Source organism: Lampris incognitus, chromosome 14, assembly GCF_029633865.1.
Source record: "Lampris incognitus isolate fLamInc1 chromosome 14, fLamInc1.hap2, whole genome shotgun sequence".
Lineage (NCBI taxonomy): Eukaryota > Metazoa > Chordata > Actinopteri > Lampriformes > Lampridae > Lampris > Lampris incognitus.
The window spans coordinates 40936739-40958543 of NC_079224.1; the positions used below are offsets into that span (position 1 = coordinate 40936739).

Consider the following 21805-nt stretch of genomic DNA (forward strand, 5'->3'; position numbering starts at 1 on the left):
GCTGCTGCTGCTCCTCCTCCGTCGACCTGCCGCGTAGCCCGGCTGTGAATGAACGACTCGGCGGGATCTGTGTGGGGTGGGGGGTGGGTGGTGGTGGTGGTGTTGGGGGGGGGGGGGAACGAGCCGTACTGGAGCGCAGTGGAGCCGCGGCGCGTTCTGAACATCTGACACAACGCCTCCGTTTGGGTTTTCACATTATTGGCCGAAGACGAGTAAGCGCGCGCGCCTCACTTCGCAGATTTTTTGGGGGGGGGGGGTCTGCCGGCGATGGGAGGGAGGACGAGGAGTGCCGGGTTCGAGTCTGTGTCCCGACGCTCGGGAGTGCTCGGCTGCTCGCGTGCCCGCTGTCCAAAGCGCTGCCCGACCCCCCCTCCCCCTCCTCCTCCACCCCCCCCTCCCCTTTAGCGTTTACTTAAGTCACGTCTCGGTGACCAAGACTGACACGATGCAGGACGATCACACGAGCGATGACGGCTCAACAGGTTTTGTTTCATGAAACTTTTTTCTTTTTCTTTCCTTCTTTCTTTTTTTATACCTCGAATCATAAACAGATAATAACGGATGCGTAAAAAGTGTGCGGTTTGTTTTGGTTTTTTTTGTCCCTACCATGACCGTGGGACCACGTTACAAACAAAGGCATGGTGATATTGATGCCACGGGGGGGGGGGGGGGAATCCATCTTAAGAGATTTAAAGCAGGCCTTGGCGTGTTAAGCCCAGCGTAATCAATCGTAAAAGGCTATCGATCCCAGTACCCACATTTTTACAATCACACCCGGCGATCAATCACACTTCGCGTTTTTATGGGTGACAGACACGTTGGGATCTGAATGGGGAGGATTCAGGTGGACTCGCAAAAAAAAAACACTTTTGAGTGCAAAAAGTGATTGACAGCTAATTAATATTCGATTAGGCTACGGGACAGTGTACGGAGAGGTTTGAGACGCGCTGTAGGAAATATGTCTGGTCTCCATTCAAGGTTATTGGACATTTGGTGCAATTTGCTGCCATCTTCTGGCAAGATAAAGAACTGGGAGAGCGCGGGGGGGGGGAGAGCGCGGGGGGGGGGGCGCTGACGAGGCTTCCGGAAAATCTAAAACTACACTACTACTAATTCAACAGAGGGGTCGTCCCTGAGATTAATGATTTTGAGACTATTCACTCCACTTTACGCACCCTCGGACTTTCACGGCACCATGGTATTGCTACAATGACTTATTCAAAGGGATGTACCACCCATTATGAAAACAGCCATAATATAGTCTTGATGCAAGCTCAGTGATGCAGGCAAGAAAACCAAAGAAGGTTGAGTCAGTTCATCTGGATACAACAACACCTTAGTTTTTTATAGCGCCTTTCACCGAACCCAAGGACAACGTTTATTGACAGATACGTCTCATCACTCAACTAAGTGGCATCTTCACTGACTGCAGGTGCCCCCGCCCTTATAAACAATACAGTTGCCTAACGACCGAAACCAACGACCGGTCTCAAGTATGGGTGTGACCTTTAACTAGAGGCCATGTGTACTATTCACAGATTGTTGCAATCACAGCATTTTAAGATGGCGACAGATGTATAACGACCGAAACCAACGACCAGTTCCAACTAGTTTCGAGGGCCATGTGCACTATTCACAGAGGACTGGGGAATAGTTGCAATCACAGCATTGTAAGATGGCGACAGATGTACTCTTAGGCCCCCTCCTCATCAGTTCAGGGATGTCGTTCCCTCTTAACATAGATGGCCCCTTTGACTCCCCATTCAAACCATCTTTCCTCCCCATCAAGGATGTGCACATTCTCATCCCTGAAAGAGTGGCCACTGGCCTGTAGATGGGTGTAGATGTCGAAAAACGTGATGAACTGATTCAACCTTCTTTGAGTGATAATATAGCCTACCGTGTGCCAGTTTTTCAGAATTTTTCATGGGTGTCTTTTTCACTCTCTTCTCATCCACAGAAAATGCTCTAAAAGATGACGCTCAATGCATTAACAGACCTACTGGGATATGCAGGAAGCTTGTGGGCCACTTCTGCCACAGCTGGAAGAAAAGACTGGCCTTGAGGGAGACGCAGAGAGAGCTCAACCTTCCAGAGCACGCCATGGTGACAAACTGTTCAACACGATGGGGTTCCACACAGAAGATGATAGCAAGAATCCCGCAGCAGCAAAGTGTGTTGTCCAAGGTTCTCTCTACAGACCGCAAAGTGTGACACCCGTTGCCCTCGCTGTAGGACGTGGAGGTCAAGGAATCTGTGAACAAGGCACTCAGCCTGCTCCAGGAATTCACAGGTGCCCTGTCAGGTGACGGTTATGTAAGCATATCTTACCTGAAGCCTGTTCTGCATCTTTTGAACACCTCAGTACTGGCTGAAGAAGAAGAGAACACTGACCTGACCAAATTATTGAAAACAACGATTCTGAACTAACTCCACAAGAAATATGAAGACACGCAATACCTGCTGAACATGACAACATTCCTAGACCCAAGCTTCCGAACTTAGTACATCAGTGCAGAAGAGACCCAGACTATAAAGGAACAAATGATGTCTGAGTTGATGGTTTGTGAAACCACACACACTCACAGAATGTTTACTTTACTGTTAAAAACAGACCTTTTGGGGTGTCCGGGTGGCGTAGCCGGCTATTCCATTGCCTACCAACATGGGGACCATCGGTTCGAATCCCTGTGTTACCTCCGGCTTGGTCCTGCGTCCCTACAGACACAATTGGCCGTGTCTGCGGGTGGGAAGCCGGATGTGGGTATGTGTGCTAGTTGCTGCACTAGCGCCTCCTCTGGTCGGTCAGGGTGCCTGTTCAGGCGAGAGGGGGAACTGGGGGGGAATAGCGTGATCCCCCCATGCGCTGCGTCCCCCTGCCGAAACTCCTCACTGTCAGGTGAAAAGAAGCGGTTGGCGACTCCACAGGTATCGGAGGAAGCATGTGGTAGTCTGCAGCCCTCCCCGGATCGGCAGAGGGGGTGGAGCAGCGGCCAGGATGGCTCGGTAGAGTGGGTACAATTGGGCAGGTACAATTGGGGAGAAAAAAGGGGGGACACGTAAAAAAAAAAAAAACATAGCCCTTTTCACACTTGACAACATAAAAATTCTAAATGGGTCCAAGTTTATTTCCTGTTGCAGTGTTTGTGAATATCATGACAAGGTCTATTCCACAAAACAGATTTTAAACTGTGTGTTTTTTAGGAAATTCACCAGCAGCAGCCTGTAGCACAAAGCACCGCACCAATGGAGGATAGCCTGGATGTGGAAAATCCAACTTCAGCTACAGTGAAGAAGAAAACTTTAGTTTCTTCAAGAATAGTACACACACAATGCCAAGAGCATCAGCGTCAACCACATTTGATCCTGTGGTGCAAGTCTAGAGAAGCCGTGGATGGTGAACTCAACACTTACTTTTACATGCCCTTTGTAGACCATGGAGAAGAAGAGCCATTGAAATGGTGGAAGGGCCACAAAGTCAACTTCCCTCAGCTGTCCACACTAGCACAGAAATATGTGCATACAAGCAACAGGCTCTGTCTGCATCACAGGGAGCTTTTAGCACTGGCGGTAATGTTACATCAGCCCATCGCTCCTGTCTGAAACCAGACAAGGTGGACATGCTGGGGATTTTTTTTTTTGGCAAAGAACCTCTGGAGTGATAGCTGGAACCTTTTAGAAAGCAGATACAGTCTATTCTGTTGTCTACCAACACAGGGATCGCTGGTTCGAATCCCCGTGTTACCTCCAGCTTGGTTGGGCATCCCTATAGACACAAGTGGCGGTGTCTGGGGTGGGAAGCTGGATGTGGGTATGTGTCCTGGTCGCTACACTAACACCTCTGGTCGGTCAGGGCACCTGTTCGAGGGGGAGAATAGCAGGATCCTTCCACACACTACGTCCCCCTGGTGAAACTCCTCAATGTCAGGTGAAAAGAAGTGGCTGGCGAAGGAGGCATGTGGTAGTCTGCAGCCCTTCCCGGATCAGCAGAGGGGGTGAAGCAGTGACTGGGATGGCTCGGAGGAGTGGGGTAATCGGACGGGTACAACTAGGGAGAAAAAAAAAAGGTGGGGGGGGGGTCCAAAAAAAAAAAGAGGATATGGAAGTACAGCTTCATAATTAAAAACAAAATGTAATACACAACAGTTTAAGTGGTTTGGGTTTAACTGAGTGAACAATCTAAAGCGTCACTTTTATTTTATATCCAGTTCTATTTTTAGAAGCGGTCGTATGAAGCATTCCCCATTTTGTAAGGGTAAAAGGGGTTAACAGGGCCGAGGTTAAATTTTTCATTTGGTTTATTCAAAGTTCATTCCTGCTGGGAACTCCATGCACTTCAGTTTAATTCAAGACGTTGTTTTATTGAACACATGTTCATTTAAATACTCATATTTATGTTACACCCTGCTTAAGTGTCCTTGTTAGTTTGGGCATTCAAAATGTCTCATTTTAATGAAAATGTGTATTTTCCTATTTATTTTATCTAGTTGTACTATTGAGAAAACCTAACAAGTTTGAAGAAATGCCTTTGTTTCGACAAATATATCTTTTGTTATTGTTATTTATTTCATTTTGTAAAATGTTTTCATTTTGAAAATAGTACTGTGCAAATGTTTTAGTATTTGTATTTCTTAAGCTAGTTTCTAAGTTTGTATGAGTTGAGCAATACACATTTCAAAATGATCAGTAATCCGTGGGTTTTTTCCTTGATAACCAAACAAGTAGACTCATGATACCATTTGTTTATTACATCACAATCGCAAATCGGAATATTGTCCACAATAATCTCAATGTGACTTTTTCACCAAATTGTGCAGCACTACTACAGACCACCGTCCGATGCTGCCTAGCTACGTTCTCCCCCGTCACCACCTTGCAGTCACCAATCCCCTTCAAATCGCGCCTCCTACATAAGATATAGTCCACCTGTGTGCACTTTCCTCCACTCTTGTACGTCAACCCGTGTTGCTCCCTCTTCTTGAAATATGTGTTCACCACAGCCATTTCCATCCTTTTCACAAAATCCACCACCATCTGTCCTTCCGCATTGCTCTCCTTGACACCATACCTACCCATCACCTCCTCATCACCTCTGTTCCCTTCACCAACATGCCCATTGAAGTGCGCTCCGATCACCACTCTCTCCTCCTTGGGTACCCTCTCCACCACTTCATCCAACTCACTCCAGAATTCTTCTTTCTCGCCCATCTCACACCCAACTTGTGAGGCATGTGCGCTGATAATATTCATCAATACACCTTTGATTTCCAGCTCCATACTCATCACTCTGTCTGACACTCGCTTCACCTCCAGCACACTTGTGACATACTCTTCCTTCAGAATTACCCCTACCCCATTTCTACTCCCATTCGCACCATGATAGAAGAGTTTGAACCAACCTGCGGTGCTCCTGGCCTTACTCCCCTTCCACCTGGTCTCTTGCACACACAGTATATATACCTTTCTTCTTTTCATCATATCAGCCAGCTCTCTCCTTTTACCAGTCATAGTGCCAACATTCAAAGTTCCGACTCTCACCTCCACACTCCTACCCTTCATCCTCTCCCGCTGCCTCTGCACATGCCTTCCCCCTCTCCTTCGCCCAACAGTTGCATACTTTCCACTGACACCCTGCTGGCTTACAGCACCAGTGGCGGTCGTTGGTAACCAGGGCCTCAACTGATCCGGTATGGAAATCTGATTTATGATCCGCATATTTGATTTGGCAAAGGTTTTACGCCAGATGCCCTTCCTGACACAACCCTCCCCATTTATCCGGGCTTGGGACCGGCACTAAGAATGCACTGGCTTGTGCTTCCTCAGTGGCTGGGTTCCCCTCAGACCACAATGTGGGTTGCAATGGCAGAATGGCGCTGTTCGTCCAGTCGCCACGGGAAGAACGTCAACATCTCTGTCTATGTACACATTAGTGATGCGTGGGTCAGGGGTTTTTTAATACACGCAACCATCCGACCCGTTATGAGAGCCAATTTGCATCGTCTGGCCTGCTAAAATATGCGTTAATTAACCACCAGAACCCCACCTGCAAACCTCCAAATTTAGCCTAGGCTACAGCAAAGTGAGCAGTGTTGCACTATTTCGTTTTTGGGGTGTTTGACCAGCTTAATACACTGACTGCAAGGCATAGCCTATTGTACCTTAATGTAACCTACAGAAGACTCACTGGCCGATTGGCCAGGGGGTCGGCCCCCTAGTGTCTGGGTCTAGGCTACTAAATAAACTGACTAATTGTTCCAAATGGTGTTCTTTATTGTCGAATAGTAGCAAAACAAGTAACCCTTCATTAAAGACATAAACTCACTCTCTCTCTTGCTCGCTCTCTCTCTCTCTCGCACGCGCACACACGCGCCTCTTCTTTCTGACAAAAAAAAAAAGCGTTTTAGCAGTGTAAACAAAAACTAGGGGGGGGGGGAGAAAGGAAAGGAAAAAATAAAAGGAAAAACCCCTCGTAGGTGAAGCCTCAACACTCTAAAACACATGCATTAACCAAAACCACAATCGCAAATTGATGATAAAGCTGCTTGCGTGTGTGCGTGCGTGTTTGAGAGAGAGAGAGAGAGAGAGAGAGAGAGAGAGAGAAAGGGGGGGTAGTAATGCACAACCTAGCCCAAACCTATTGCACGCAATGTTTCTGTACATTATTTATAACTTACTCGGAGCACTGTTTTGCCCCTTTTTGACCCGCCCGCCAGAACCCGTGATATTTTCTAGTAAGCTTACCCGAACCCGCGCATCTCTAGTGCGTATGTATGTATGTATGTATGCATGCATGCGTATGTATGTATGTATGTATGTATGTATGTATGTACAGTGGCTTGCAAAAGTATTCATACCCCTTGAACTTTTCCACATTTTGTGATATTACGACCACAAACATAAATATTTTTTATTGGAATTTTATGTGAAAGACCAACACAAAGTGGCACACAATTGTGAAGTACAAAGAAAATTATTCATGATTTTAATTTTTTTTTACAAATAAAAAACTGAAAAGTGCTGTGTGCAAAAGTATTCAGCCCCCTTTTCTCTGAGTGCAACCAATTGCCTTCAGAAGTTGCCTGATGATTGCTGAATGATCGAATGTTGACCTAATAACTAAATATAGTCAACCTGTGTGTAATCTAATCTCAGTACAAATACAGTTGTTCTGTGACGGCCTCAGAGGTTTGTTAAGAGAATATTGGGGAGCAAACAGCATCATGAAGTCCAAGGAACACACCAGACAGGTCAAGGATAAAGTTGTGGAGAAGTTTAAAGCAGGGTTAGGCTATAAAAAGATTTCCCAAGCTTTGAACATCTCTCGGAGCACTGTTCAATCCATCATCCGGAAATGGAGAGAGTATGGCACAACTGCAAACCTACCAAGACACGGCCGTCCACCTAAACTTACAGGCCGAACAAGGAGAGCACTGATCAGAGATGCAGCCACGAGGCCCATGGTGACTCTGGACGAACTGCAGAGATCCACAGCTCAGGTGGGGGAATCTGTCCACAGCACAACTATTGGTCGTGCACTGCACAAATCTGGCTTTTATGGAAGAGTGGCAAGAAGAAAGCCATTGTTAAAAGAAAACCATAAGAAGTCCCGTTTGTAGTTTGCCAGAAGCCATGTGGGGAACACAGCAAACATGTGGAAGAAGGTGCTCTGGTCAGATGAGACCAAAATTGAACTTTTTGGCCTAAATGCAAAACGCTATGTGTGGCGGAAAACTAACACTGCACATCACTCTGAACACACCATCCCCACTGTCCAACATGGTGGTGGCAGTATCATGCTCTGGGGGTGCTTCTCTTCAGCAGGGACAGGGAAGATGGTCAGAGTTGATGGGAAGATGGATGGAGCCAAATACAGGGCAATCTTGGAAGAAAACCTGTTGGAGTCTGCAAAAGACTTGAGACTGGGGCAGAGGTTCACCTTCCAGCAGGACAGCGACACTAAACATAAAGCCCGGGCTACAATGGAATGGTTTAAAACAAAACATATTCATGTGTTAGAATGGCCCAGTCAAAGTCCAGACCTAAATCCAATTGAGAATCTGTGGCAAGATCGGAAAACTGCCGTTCACAAATGCTCTCCATCTAATCTGACTGAGCTTGAGCTGTTTTGCCGAGAAGAATGGGCAAAAATTTCAGTCTCTAGATGTGCAAAGCTGGTAGAGACATACCCCAAAAGACTTGCAGCTGTAATTGCAGCAAAAGGCGGTTCCACAAAGTATTGACTCAGGGGGGCTGAATACTTTTGCACACAGCACTTTTCAGTTTTTTATTTGTAAAAATTTTTTTTAAATCATGTATAATTTTCTTTGTACTTCACAATCGTGGGCCACTTTGTGTTGGTCTTTCACATAAAATTCCAATAAAATATATTTATGTTTGTGGTCGAAACGTGACAAAATGTGGAAAAGTTCAAGGGGTATGAATACTTTTGCAAGCCACTGTATGTATGTATGTATGCATGCATGCGTATGTATGTATGTATGTATGTATGTATGTATGTATGTATGTATGTATGTATACATGTATGCATGCATGCACGTGTATGTATGTATGTATGTATGTATGTATGTATGTATGTATGTATGTTTTTCGATTTTCTCGACAACCGCTCATCCAAACAACTTCACACTTGACACTGCACTTCCTTGGGTCCTCAGCAATACGCTCGTCAAGTGTGAAGTCGATCGTTTCCGGTGAGACTGTTTTACTTCCGTACAATCGGATGAACGGTTGTCGAGAAAATCTAAGGACAGGTACACTGACAGACATTCATTACATTTTAGTTTGATTATAACAAAAAATTTCGCCAGCCTCACCCAGTACCGTCCATGCGGTGTCTTTGTCCACGTCTTAAGTTTTGTCGAGATGGCGCTGGATCGGCTGGGCAGGCTAAGCTAACTGCTAGCCCATGCAGACCGGCAGTTCCCATAACACCGAGGGCGGTCTGGCGGCGGCCTCGCCCGCCGTTGACTGTGGCGTTTTTGGTGTCGTCGTGAGGAGTGTCGAGATGTGTCTGGCTGGGAGAGCTGGCGCTGGATCGGCTGGGCGAGCTTGGTCTGCTTCGTCCGGTGGGCCCGGGGACCACGGCCCCTTGCCTGGAGCTGCGCCCGAGGAGGAAATGCCGAGGGCGGTCTGACAGGACGCGGACGCGCGGGACGGGCTAAGCTAATTGCTAACCAATGCAGACCGGCGTTTGCGACAGTCATCCTGGCTGGCGCTCTTTCCCTTTGACGGTGATTTTGTGTTTCGTTTGGATATATGTGTTAGTTTGGATATGTGTGTTAGTTTGGATATGTGTGTTCTTGTAGTTTTTGTATGCGTTTTTGCCTTTGCGTCGTAAGTGAAACGACAAATAGCGTTCCTGATAATTCTCAGGAGAAGGCCGTTATAAATCCTGTGTACTGATTGGCCAGTTTGTTGCCAATGGCGATTGGACAGGTTGGCGTCACAGTGTTACTACTGTAAACTACTAGTAAGACACGTTAGCCCCTAGCTAACGGGTCTGGCCCTTCAGCCGAGCGGTTAGTGATGTCGCCTTGTGGTGCAGTACACCTCATATCGAATCCCGCACCGGGCAAGAAAAGAACCGGCTACACTACGTTATGACCTCTGGCGACCTATTGATTAAAAAAAAACAGCCATGGCGGAATATCGGGCGTGGGAGCGGTGCCCAAAAGCTAAAGGCCCCAAAAAAGAAAAATTGAGATCAGGAGTTACTGAAAAAATACCAAAGTTATCGGGATTTTTCAAAAAGGTTGAAAACGACGAAGCGGCAGGGGAGAGTCGCGCTACTCAGCTACACGTCAGCAACTCTGGGGGATTTCGCTGCCAAGAAAACCAGGCGCAGAAACTTCTAACGGTAAGCCGGTGGTGTAAAAACCATTAAACCTGATCCCAAGGCAGCAACGCAACGTTGACATTCCTCCGTTAACTTATTCTGCGTCCGTGCTCGGCAATCGTAACTAAGGATTCAAAGCCGGAAGCGATTCAACATTTCCGGGGTTTTCTTCTTTTACCCTTTCAATCTACAACCACTTACAACAAAATGAACCGAGAGCGCCGCCCCTCGGTGAATAAAATGCAACAACATCAAATTACGACACAAGAAGCATTGCATGCATTATAAACAACATTACAAGTTATTTTTTAATGACAAACCATCGCGACCCAATTCACAATAGGCCTGATCCAAAAATCGCGAAAAGAGCGAATTTGCAGTTTCGATAGGAAGTCGGGGCCAATAGGCAGTGCAGAGAGGCAATGCAGAGCGTGCATAGAAGCAGACCCCCCCCCTCGAGTCCATCAAGCGCAGAGGTTTTCGCGAGAGCTGTGCATAAATTAACGTTCCTGACCATTTTTACTGCCATCTCCACATCACCTTATATTATCTTGGAATAGGTAAACCTGCCATTTCGAAGAGATAAACGTTTGATAAAGCACAACTTCATTTTATGCACGCGTTACTTAAGACACATGCACTTGTTAAATACTTTAAAAATGACACCTATTTTGGTGTCATTTATATGCCTTTAGCCGGAGTTAACAGGCTATCTCGTTTTTATTTCCTCTCATCGGAAAAATATCCATCCATCCATCCACCCATCCATCCATATGAGACAAAGTAAGTGCATTTAGGCGGCGTTAACAGGCTGTCGTTTCTTCCCTCTCATCAGTAAAACAATCAGAATGTACGCCCTTCAATGTCATCAGTACATTTGTCATAACAGTGCGAACAGTCACTACTATTAAAAAGTGCTTCCTGGCCAACGTTTTTTGAAATAATCATGCCTGTTATCGGAACACGTAGGCTTGTGTTAAAGTGCAGCTATTGTTATTGTAAACTACTAATAAGACACGTTAGTCCCTAGCTAACGAGTCTGACCCTTTAGCCGAGCGGTTAGTGATGTCGCTTTGTGGTGCAGTACACCCCGTATCGAATCCCGCACCGGGCAAGAAAATAACCGGTTACATTAGTGGCAGCGGTGGGATCCGGAAGTGTGCAGATCCTCAGAAGTCTCTTCGGAGCGCGGGAAGAACAAAGCGCGAGAGCGCGCTTCCGGGGAGGGTGACGACTGTAAACTACTAATAAGGCACGTTATCCCCTAGCTACCGGCTAATGTAACCGGTTATTTTCTTGCCCGGTGCGGGATTCGATACGAGGTGTACTGCACCACAAGGCGACTATTGTATTTAGAAATCACGTCAGGACACAGCGCTGTCGCTCGACACAACCTCTCCGTGGCATTCTTTATTTAGACTGACACAGCATCACAGGCAGACCCGATCAAACAACCCAGAGCCCGCAGGCATCACCAATCGATCCCAGCACAATAGAACAGCACCAAATCAAATGCAGCACTGTCGATGTGTGCAGACATAACAGCGACGTCACTAACCGCTCGACTAAAGGGTTATTAGTAGTTTACATTATCAACCAGTCAATCAGTCAGTTTGAACAGTCAACAATCAGCTCGTTAACCGCATCAGGTCTATCCCACTTAGGCCCATTATGTGCCATTTACTTATCCTAGGTATTATCTTTTTAGGCCTACTCCAAATATCCAACCGTGCATATTAATTTTACTTACACCTTGCTAATGTGATAATAGGTGGGCCTGCGCATTAGTGACGCGCGAGTCATGAACGAGTCGTTCGGAACGAACAGCTCTTTTTACGGAGTCGGAAGCGACAACTCCTCGTCTCCATTAGCTCGTTCACTTACTCGCCCCTCCCGCGAGCTAGCGCGAGCTGCGAAGACGAGGCGAGATGACGTGGCACGACTCTTATGTTAGCTGTATTTGTGGAACTGTATCAAGTCCGTTGCTGTATTAGCGAATCCCTGTGAGAGAAGCAACCACTTTGGCGCTTGTTTCAACTCGGTAGTCCTCGTCCTCCCTGCCCAGAGCTGAAGGTCTTGGCCTGTACGAATCACTCACCCACCCACTAGTTCCATGCTGGTCAGTAATCGTCCATGAATTTGAATTTGTCCCTCTTTAGTAGTTTACTACTCGATTCTAATTGTTTAATCAGCAGACTGTGTTGCTTTAGGTGCCGTTCTGAGATGGGACTGACTGCTGTTCACATATTTTAAGCAGAATAATGGACCTTTTTTTTACATGGGAAACATCGATTATCAATTATCCAAACCCCTTATCCTGCTGTCAGGGTCGCGGGAATGCTGGAGCCTATCCCAGCAGTCATTGGGCAGCAGGCAGGAAGACACCCTGGACAGGCCGCCAGGCCATCACAGGGCCAACACATTCACACTTAGGGACAATTTAGTACAGCCGATTCACCTGACCTACATGTATTTGGACTGTGGGAGGAAACCGGAGCACCCGGAGGAAACCCACGCAGACACGGGGAGAACATGCAAACTCCACACAGAGGATGACCCGGGACAACCTCCCAAGGTTGGACTACCCCAACCCAGGACCTTCTTGCTGTGAGGCGACCACACTAACCACTGTGCCACCATGCCGCTCCATGCACTGAAAAAAAACTGTCTAATGTTTTACTAATAAAATTAAACTTTAGATATCTGAACAATCCAAACTTTAATTGAGACAGTTTTAACACTGAAATCAAACAAGACATTAAGTCAGAACTTGCATAGAAAACATGAAGGCCAGAAAAACAAGTCTACAATCAGCAGCAGCTCCAGCCTCCAGTACCGAGCGAAGACATCTGGAGCAAATTCGAGATGCATCCCATCCCTCCCCTCTTGCCCAGCAGATGACCGTCGCTGTCCAGACTTTTCCACCCGACCGCCGGTCAACTGGCAGAGATGGTGATGGAGTTCCCCGAGGATGATGTCGTCAACCAGGGCATAATCTGCGATGCAGACTACTCTCAGACCATCCTCAAGTCCACCGTCATCCATGTGGAATGGTTTCTCAGCCACGGCCATGTTGGAGGAAGTGATATCGGAGAGGCTCGCCTTGCTCCATGCCAGAAGGGAGGAGTCCGCAGTTGGCGACAGCACTGAGTGTGCAACCGGATGGCTGAACATTAACTACCTGCAGGATCTCAACATATCCAAATGCATCAACCCTTCCATGGTTTTTCCCTACCCAATAGCTGAGAGGCCCAAGACAATAATGGTACCACCTAAGGGTTTGTCCCTGAACACCCCACCAAATCGCAGCGGCAGTAGTATTGATAGTGATTCAAAAGAGGAGGAAGGGGATGAGGAGCAGGAGGAAGAAGAAGAGGAGATAGATGTGGTTACCTTGAAGAAGAGGCAGTCTGTGAAACGGTGCAACTCCATCTCATCAGAGACCAGGCATCCCGGCCCTCTCGTGTTGAATAGGTGGCACATCTACCACCACCATAATTACACCCATCCATGAGGTGGGAGCTGCCAGCTGTCAAGAGGCTGAAGCTGGAGAGCAGCAGCAGCCACAGCAGGGTCCTCAAACAGATCAGCAGCAATTGCAAGTGTTCCAATCCCTGGACGACAGATACGGAGGACTATGATAACAGAAGGACTTGTAATGTGCGTGAGGGTCAGAGACAGAATAAGCTCAAGTCGAGCTTGCTTGCCCTGTGGGACGAGATGCCGGAGGTAGCAAACAATGAGAAGGCGACCCAGATGGTCATCCTGAAGAAGGCCAGGGAGTGCATTCACTGCATGCAGTCGGACGAGCAGAGACTCCTCTCATTGAAAGAGCAGCTGAGGAGGAAAGTGAACTTCTAAAACAGAGGCTTGCACGGTTAGAGTTCCCATGTTTAAAGTCTGAACGGAAAACAAACATTTTAAATCAATAACAGTTATTTCAGTTATTTTCCAATACCAAAATGTCACACTGTGGCAACCCCTAACGGGAGCAGCTGAAACTAGTAGTAGAAGATTTTCCAGTACCAGTATTTTGTATAAGAGTTATTGTTCTGCCCTCTGTTCGAGTGCATGCATAATACAGCTAAGTAGATTTTTGTGTATTGCAGGGCCCCCTCCTGGTCATTCAACAGCAGTAATTGATTCCACCTGTGGATCCAGACGCTTCCGTCCTCCTGCGCTTGGGTCGAGATGTTCTGCAATTGCAGGTGAGGGAGCAAATCAATGGGCCTTAACAGTGCTCCTTAGGCACAGCGGCTAGACCTTGGGTGGGTCATTGTGGGTGGGTCACTGTCGGTGAAGCCTGCCTGGGGACAACTCATAAGTGTCGATGTGCTGAAAACGCATGTGCTCCGTAATGGTCGTGCATCCTTCCTCAGCCCATGTCCAAACAAAATCCTCGCGAAGGAGGATATCAGCCCCATGCCATCTCATCTCAGCTGTTCTTGCGTGACGTTATCACCTCTGTTTTTCTCATCATGTTGAGCAGCTGCCGGCTAACGCTGGTGCGCTGGGGCCGGTGGGGGATTCCCCAGACTCTGGGCGTCTGACTCGGTGACTCAAATAACCCGAAAACCCGACTATCTTTAGGGTAGAGGCTAGTTCCCATCGATGCAGAGAACGGTCAACTGAGCATGCGCAAGTACTCGTTGCCTCCGTTGTTTGGGTAGGTTAGGGTTAGGGCGGGGTTAGGGTTAAAGTTAGCTAATCAGACGCAGAGTAGGGGGTGGGTCTTCCTAGAATCCTAGCGCCTGGATGCTACGCGGGGCGTGTGGAGGCATGGTAGAGGCATTTCGCGCATGCTCAGTTGACCGTTCTCTACTCCATTTCCGTTCTCTGCATCGAAGGGAACTAGCCTCTACCCTCTCTTTAGTGAGTGAGTCATACAAACCCGAGTCGGTAAAAAGAGTCGAACTTCCCATCACTAAGGCGCATATGGCGGAAACCGTGAATGTGGTAGAAATACAAACGCCATCGTGTGGCCCAAAAGTGTACTGCAGCTATAAGTCTTAAAACACCGTGGGAGAAATTTTGCAACTTTATTTGGCAACCCAAATAAAATCTCTGTGAATGACTGTTGTGTTGGTGGTAGTGTTTGCAGTGGTGAAGAAGTGTATTGCTGATCATGTATGTAGTTGTGCTGAAATTATGAAGTGTGACATGTCAGTGTTGGAGGGAGGTGTTTGTAGTGTTTGAAAGATGTGATGAAGTGTAAATGAAGTGAAATCATGTACAGTACGTTTGTTAAGGTGAGGCGTGGCTTAGCAGTATCACTATGTGCAGAGGTCGATCGGTTCATTGTGGTGGTGGATATGTGGTTGTGGAGAGCAGAAGGGGCCCACGGGTTTAGCCAAACCCAGGGGCCTATGACCGGCTTAAATCGCCCCCGCCTGTGATAGTTTTATTGCACTCTAGATGCAGTTCGATACAGCAGATCCATTAATCGCCCAAAGTTTAAAGTCATATTACCATTCTAATGCAATAAGGTACATCAAATATCTGAGTTGTCTTGAACTAGTGGAAACATCAGAGAAGCACTAGAGAAGCCAAAGCTCCTCTGTAGCCCACTCAGGACTTTCCTCACTGCCCCTCTAGGACTTCTGACCAACTTGGTGTTTGTTAGCTCACCAGTATGATACCAAGTCTGAAATAGCAACAGCAGGTAACAAACAGCAAGGACTGCCTTTTCACTTAGGCCAAGGCCGACTTGGCTCGAAGTTCACACAAGTCAGGAGTTGAACTTCACCTGGATTCACCTGTAGCCTAGCTAACTGAGTGAAGGGAAATGCACAAATGATAAAGGCGTGCTCTTTTGGACAAAAAGGCATTTCAAATAAAAGTCTCTGAAATTCAATTTTTTTTTCTTGATCAGATCACTGTTAGCAGCATCTCAGCAGTCAAAATAAAATGCTCATTCGTGTGTTTTGAAACCACTTTGCGTGAAATTTGTCCAAGGATTCATTTGAAACCCGGCAAACCAGAGGAATCTTGCAGAATGATTGCACGTCAATGAGCCTTTCTGCAAAGTGGGATTCTAGTGATATGACTGACTGTGTCAGTACTGAGAAACTTTGCCCAAATGTCTGACTGGGCTTCATCACATTGGGGTAACCTTCAAAAACCTGTGTCTCTTCACTCGTCACTACATAAACAGCTTTGTAGAAATGAGTGTTTTCGCTTATTTGATGTTCTTGACAACAAATGGTGACTTGCGCATTTGCAGCGCCGTGTCTCCCAAATTTAAGATACTTATTTATCTTTGTTGTTGTTGTTGTTGGCCTGTATTTGTTCACAAACACACCGGTATCCTAACGTTTTCAACCTACCTATCGGGTGGGTCTAACACAGTGTTTCTCAACCGGGGGTCCGCGGACCCCTAGTGGTCCGTGGTGTAATTGCAAGGGGTCCGTGAAAATAAAATATCTTTAAAAAAAGATCCTATGACATTTATAGAAATAGGATTATTTTACTCAAATGTGACTGAGACCTTTATCTACCTAAACTATAAAGGGTAACAGGACTTTTTTCTCTAATTACATCTGTTTCACAAGTGTAATGTATTGTATTTTAATAAGAGATCTCGCTCCCGTTTGCATTGTTAAAAGTTACTGCATAAGAATTCTGTTGTTACATGTATTTGAAAGTTACTGAATACATATTCTGTTTTGTTACATATATCTGAAAGTTACTGAATACATATTCTGTTTTGTTACATATATCTGAAAGTTACTGCATAAGAATTCTGTTTTGTTAACTATATCTAAGTTACAGCTGAAAGCTCTTATTTTTGCCCCAAAGAGTGAATAAGTGCTATAATGCAATTTAAAATGCAGTTTCTACTGTTTCTATCAAATTGCAACCCCCCTCCCCCAAGATCAGGTGGAGGGGTCCTCAGGGTAGATCAAAAATACGCAGGGGGTCCAGGACCCCAAAAAGGCTGAGAACCACTGGTCTAACATGTATTATCGTGCATGTGCAGATTACAAATTTGTGGTATGGTCACACTTTTCCACAAGCCAGGACAAATTGGAAGAACACACGCAATCTGAAGCATTCAGACCATCAGGCTTCAGAGGTCAGAGTTCAAAGACATAAATATCTGACCCCAAATTGTGTGTGGGGGGTGGGGGGGTCACACCAAAATCTGTGGCCCATCAGATTATGTGACCCCTGATTTTAAGACGCGCCACTCTGACTTTTGTAAGTATCGAAAAAGTAACATTTTGGAAATATGAAGCATTTGTCTTTAACGAAGTTACGAACTGTTAAGTGGTTCAAAAATCTCAAAACTCCACATTTTACTGCAATATTTTATATTTAGAAACTAATCCCTTGGAATTTACATTTTATACTGCTGAGGGAAATCTTTTGTTTTTTTATTTTGTTTTTGTTTTTTTTTTAGCATGAGAGGTTAGCGATAGATACAGTATTCATTTTTTTTAAATGTTCAGATCATTTATAGAGAAGCCTCGGTGAAAAGTTCAGTTTGATTTTTCTGTGTCCAGCAGATGGCGCCAAATATATTCAATTCAATTTTAACCTCACGTAAATGAAAGCCGGCATGCATTTGCATATGTGCACTAATGTCCAGCTAAAAGTCTAGCATGCTGTTGTTTGTTTTTGTTTTTATATCCTTGAAACTTGCAGATCAATTTCACGTTCTAATGTTAAATTCAGGCCCAATTAAGGTCTAGTGATCGTACTCAAGAAAATTAGAGGTCAAACTCAGATAATCATAAACACCCCCTCCTTTATTACATGAGGCAGGGACAACATGCTTTTTGTAATTATAATCTGGTAAAAGAGGGAGGAAAAGCATCAGATTCAACCCCTACTGTAGCAGTCCAGTTGAGTGTATTTTGATTTCTTAGTGTGTGTGCAGGCGTGTGTGTGTGTGTGTGTGTGGGGGGGGTAATCAGATTCAAACTACTTTCCAGGAAATTTCAAGCAACGTTCTATGGGTAACTGGATATGAGTGTGATGCACATCGCACTCATATCCAGTGATGCAGTGATGCACATCACACTCATATCCAGTTACCCATAGAACGTTGATGACCTCCATCATCCTCACAGAATTCTCTGAAACAGAACATTTTGTACAGCTGGAAGAGCAGGGCGCTGTGGGAGATGGAGGGATGTTGGGGAAATTTTCAACGGTCGCAAAAACGGTCGCCTTACAAAATGCTTACTATCTTCAATGACGCTCAGACCCTTTAATACATCTCGCGACAGTGTTAGCTAGCGCGCCAATGTCACCGGTCAACGCCATCCAATTAGGTGACCGAACCCGGGCGGAAGTGGCGGTTTGTCGGGGCGGGTGGGGGATCAAACCTTTCTTGACTGTATGCCTTCTTGCTCTGTCTGGGTCCTGCAGTTAGTAGACAGCCCGTGGTGGGGGTCTTTTAGCCCATCAGTTCTGGCCCTCTAAACCGGGGGATTTGAGGGGTTTATGGGGGGGTTAACTCCCTGGATTGGATCCCTCAACCGCCTGTTTGAGAGATTATGCCCTTCATTCCCCCATTTTCACCTCTCAGTCTTGACGGCGTGGTGGGAAGGGGGGGGGGATGATGGTTAAGGACATGTCTCTGCTTGACGTCTCTGGGGGGAGGAAATGGCGGTAAATGAGTGTCGAGCTTGATTAAGTAGAACACGACCCCTTGCTGTGCCACTTAATGCTGAGGAACTTGTAGATGCTTTCGGGATATTTTATCACGGGGTGGGGGGGGGGGTAGTAGCTCTTTAAATCACGTCGGACGATTCCCACAAATACTCCATCATACAACAGCAATGCCCCTATTAAATATGTGTACATAGCATGTGGCACGCGATGGGCAAAGAGAGGCGGATGCTCAAAAGGCGTGCATGAAATCCTTGCAGTGTGCACGTGTGCGTGCACGTGTGTGTGTGTGTGTGTATGTGCGCACCCGGACACGCCGGCATGCGCGAGCCCACACCTGTCAGGTGTCTGTGCGTCGCCGGTTGGAGCGGGACGCTTACGCTCCACTTCTCGCCAGCGGAGATGTGCAGGGGTGGAAGTAAGCCGTGCTGAATCTTTAATGGAGAGTCTGACATCTTCGGCGCCGCCGCCTCGACCGTCTGTCCTGCCGGAGCCCTCCTCGTCCTCGCCTGCCCGAGGACACCGTCAGACATGAAACCGGCCCGACCCACCCTAACTCAGACGGGCGTTAGGTAAACCCCCCCCCCTCCCTCCCCACAACCACGCCGCAAATACACGAGCACACACAATATGACACCGTAAGTGGAAGATTCATCAGACACCACTGTTCAAAGTAGGCGATAAAAATAACGGTGGCGGTGTAAAAAGCAATTCTTTGATTAGTGCGTAATGACTTTCTCTGCCCCTCGGCGGTGTTAAATTGATTGGTTTAATGGTGATTATGGACGCTTCATTACCCAGTTACAGTAGGGGATCAATTCCCAATCATTACACGCATGATTGAGCGGAGTACAAACAGCTGGATACCGAAGGCCGATAGACACGACAAATAAGGATCGGCTCGTCCGGGGGGGGGGGGGGGGGGGGAATCAATTTTTGCATCGGAAACGCGCGGAAAAGAGACGGCTTAGCGAAGATGCTGTGATGAAAGTCGTAAAAATAACGACGTGCCCTCCTCCGACCGACCCGTGAGCGCGCTCGGGAGACGTTGGCCTAAAGCGGGTCGCATTAAACGCCGCACCTTTACACAGCGGGAGGTAATGTATGGTTTTTGCTCACATTATTTCTTAAACCGCCCTGTTAAAAATCAAAGGATCTTTTCCACTCAACTGCTGTTAAGGCAACAGGTTTGGATGCATTTTTCCGAGTGACTGCGCGTGTGTGCGTGTGCGTTTGCAAACGTTTGTGTTTGTGCATATGATCTGTTTGTGCGTGCGCAAGGATTTGTGCTCCCCTGTTGCATTGTCGAGGGGGCGAGTATTTGTTTAACCCATTCACCCCAAAGAGTCCCGTCACTGTTTGTGCTCGCTGACCTCCAATAAGGGCTAAACGCTTCCTTTGGGAGCGCACGCATGCACCGAGGACAGAGGTCAGCCGGGGCTTTTGTGTCTGTGCCTCTGTTGTGTGCGTGTGTGTGTGCGTTGACCTGATCTGGATGGAGTCGCCCGCTTTGTGCCTGACCGGTCAGCCGCATCTTGCACAATAGGCACATAAAAGGGGGGGGTCGACTACCTTTTGACAGCGTGATTTATGGCAGTGAGATCACAGAAAATTGTCTGTTTGTGCCGCCTGGCGCTCCGCTGGAAGCGCGTTTCGGCCTGGACGGAGGAGGATTGTGCACACGAGGTATTACTGTCATCTGATTTCCGCCCAATTTCAGCCTTCTTTCCCTTGCAGCTGGAATTCTGCGCCCTCCTTTGCACTTGACTCTCACACAGTGGCTCCTCCCTCCCTCTTTTTGGCTCGCCCTTCCCCTTTGGCTCCTGGCAACTGACCATCGCCATAACCATCATCATCATCATCATCATCATCCCCTTCCCTCGAAAACCGGCCGTCGAATGTTTGAGAGGCGCGCCCACACCCCTCCAGCTCCCGGGTTTCTCGGCGAATCGGGACGGAATGAGGGAGGGTGGAAAGTGAGGGGTGGAGAAATGGAGGGAAGGGTTGATGAAAACAACAGATCGCTGTTCCCTTAATCCCTTTGTGTCGACGGTGTTAATCCACCCGGGCAAACCCAGCCCCCCTCCCCCCCCCCCCCCCCCGCCGCCCCACCGCCGCCCTCCGCCCCTGCCTGTGCAACGTGTACCGATGGCTCCCACCACGTAAACAACCCCGAAACCGGTATGAAGCCAACATCCTGGCCCCTCAGTTTTGAAAGACAGCAGAGATAAACAGCCACTATGGTAGCCCCCCCCCCACCTTGCCCCACCCTCAATAACAAACACATCCAACTCTGTCCCGGTTCTTGTCCACTCATCTGTGAGGCCCGGTGCAGAACAGTTTCTATCATGTGTTTACACTGGGGGTTTTTTTTACATGTAATTTTACATATACTAAATGCATGTAATTTTAGTGTTGTATCAGTGTGTGTGTGTGTGGGGGGGGTCAGAATATGCTGGTGAAATATTGTTTTCCCTTTCCTTTTGTGGTATTTTGTTTCAATGCATTTGCTGCTCACTTTGTTTTATTATGCTTTGTTTTGGCTACCCTGCGTGTAATGAATGCACTGGAGAGCGGCGCGGCGTTTTCACGGCAAGTGTTTTTGTGTCGTAGTCTTGTTTACGAGCTGTGAGAGGGAGAGGGAGAGAGAGAGAGAGAGAGAGAGAGGGGGGGGGGGGGAGGGGACGGATGCAGGGAGGGGAAGAGGGGAGCGCTGTGGTTGCCGGGGGAAGAGGAGGTTGTGTTTAATGAGGTCACACCCTGGCAACCCGGTGACTCCTCCCACTCAGCCACCCCCCCCACCCCCCTACACACACCACCACCACCACCACCACCACCATCCTTCCCCATCTCTCCACTCATCTCTCAACTCTGACTGTGCCCCTCCACCCCATCACCACCTCACCCCATGCTTCAACCCTTCACCCTTCACCACCACATGCCTGGGGGAGATAGAAAGAGAGAGAGAGAGAGAGAGAGAGAGAGAGAGAGAGAGAGAGAGAGAGAGAGAGAGAGAGAGAGAGAGAGAGAGAGAGAGAGAGAGCTATCCATGGTGCTGAAAGCACAGAAAACACACAGAGCCACAAGGGAAGCGCAGCCGAGAAAAACATTAAACAACAAAACCGGAGGAAAAAAAAGGGACCAGGGGATGAGTTGTCACGAGGACGACTTGAAAAGCGCAGAGAAAGAGGAAGTGAGATAGGAATGTGAGAGAGGGAACTGGCAGAGAGAGAGCGCGAGGGGGTGAGAGAGAGAGAGAGAGAGAGATAGGAGAGGAGGAGGAGGAGGAGGGGGAGGAGGGGGTAGATTCCAGTGAAGGGAAGGCAGGAG

At 47.4% G+C, this 21805-nt stretch overlaps 1 pseudogene; it reads left to right on the forward strand.

Annotated features, from left to right (window-relative positions):
- Window positions 1-445: 445 nt before the first annotated feature.
- On the forward strand, window positions 446-20455 carry LOC130124457 (transcriptional regulator Myc-like; annotated as a pseudogene).
- The last annotated feature ends 1350 nt before the right edge of the window (window positions 20456-21805 follow it).